The sequence below is a fragment of the Panthera leo genome, chromosome B2 (genome assembly GCF_018350215.1).
Source record: "Panthera leo isolate Ple1 chromosome B2, P.leo_Ple1_pat1.1, whole genome shotgun sequence".
NCBI classification, from domain to species: domain Eukaryota; kingdom Metazoa; phylum Chordata; class Mammalia; order Carnivora; family Felidae; genus Panthera; species Panthera leo.
In genome coordinates, this window is record NC_056683.1 from 124,720,371 (window position 1) to 124,722,171 (window position 1,801).

Genomic DNA, 1,801 nt, shown 5'->3' on the forward strand with positions numbered 1-1,801 from the left:
ACTTCCTATTAATGCTCCAGGAATTCAATAACCTCTAGGATGATCCAAATTGTTTTGTCCTTATTTCTGTGCTTGTAAAGCCACTTTGTAAAAACCAATCTGATTTTTCAAGTACAGTAATCTGTTTGCAAATTGTAGATGTCTCTAGGTGGATAACTAATCTAACTCTTTTATAGTTACAGTTCCTCCTATATAATAATATTGATATTGCAAAGACAGTCATCTATATACAGTACTTGGTTAATACTAGCCAGTCTTCCTGAGATGTGTCAAACCTGGAGGAACCCCCTGAAGCCACTTAACTACTCAGAGGAGAAACCCATTTAGAAACATCTGGATGTTTGAATTTTTAAATTGAAATCTAAATGCTTGAGTGACATAATGTGTCAAACTCAATCAGACTTTATAAGCCCAAGGAAGTAATTAGCTATTTTAAGGATATCTGTGGCAATGAAAGCCATGTTCTGAGTTCCTAAGAAATCAATGAAGAGATTGGAATTAGTCCTAGAAAGATGTCTCTATTTATCAAATAATTCTTTTCAAAAAATGTTTATTTATTTTTGAGAAAGGGAGAGAGACAGAGCACAACCGGGTGAGGGGCAGAGAGAGAGGGAGACACAGGCTCCAGGCTCTGAGCTGTCAGCACAGAGTCCGATGCAGGGCTCCAACCCGTGAACCATGAGATCATCACCTGAGCCAAAGTCTGTCACTCAACCAATTGAGCCATTCAGGCGCCCCTCAAATGCTTCTTCTTCTTTTTTTAATGCTTATTTATTTTTGAGAGAGACAGAGACAGAATGCGAATGGGTTAGGGGCAGAGAGAGAAGGAGACACAGAACCCGAAGCAGGCTCCAGGCTCTGAGCTGTCAGCCCAGAGCCCCACGCGGGGCTCGAACTCACGGACCGCGAGATCATGACCTGAGCCAAAGTTGGACGCTCAACCGACTGAGCCACCCAGGCGCCCCTCAAATACTTCTTATAACTTACTTAAAACATCACAAACAGTTGCAGCCACACTGCTAAGACAAGCAAGGAGCAAATGTGGTGTGTGTACCTTCCCCACATATTTCTGTTGTTCCATCTCTTAATTAAATACATGTGACAACCGCCAAAAAGACATTTGAAATTTACTCACTGATAGATCTTTTAAATTTAAATAGACAAAACCATCAAATCATATTTCTCTGAAATTTTCCTCAGGAAGATTTAATAAATGGTGTATCACAAATACTAGTAACTGACAGCTAAAAGGCAGATATTATGGAGAATTTTACATGTAATTGCTAACATTTAAAATTCACATCATGTTGTAAACTATAATATCAATGAAACTTTCCCTGTATCCCATTAAACATGCATTCAACTAATTTTTACATTAGTAGCTTATTTCTGTTGAACATGATCCAGAGGCATTGATACCAAGGGTAGAAACTAAACATGAATCTCACAATAAAAGAACAGTGGAAATAGAATATAAATGCTGAGGGGCACCTGGCTGGCTCAGTCTGTAGAGCATGTGACTTTTGATCTCAGGGTCATGAGTTCAAGCCCCATGTTGGGCATAGAACTTACTTTAAAAAAAAAGAATATAAATGCTGATAATTATATGTGCTCAATACACACTACATTTTTTCATATTACCTCTTTCCTAGAAGCTTGTTTAAGTTTTGATGAATTTAAAGAAATCTAGACTACAATGGCTAAGCTGACTGGTTTATACATCTAATCTTTCATTTAAATTTTGTTTTAACTTAATGTTTATTATTTTTGAGACACAGAGAGATAAGAGTGTGCGAGTAGG

At 37.7% G+C, this 1,801-nt stretch overlaps 1 non-coding gene across 1 annotated transcript; it reads left to right on the plus strand.

The window, feature by feature from the left end:
- The first annotated feature begins 1,489 nt into the window (after positions 1-1,489).
- On the plus strand, positions 1,490-1,562 carry TRNAK-UUU. The gene has a single exon. It is a non-coding gene; the product is annotated as a tRNA-Lys (tRNA).
- The last annotated feature ends 239 nt before the right edge of the window (positions 1,563-1,801 follow it).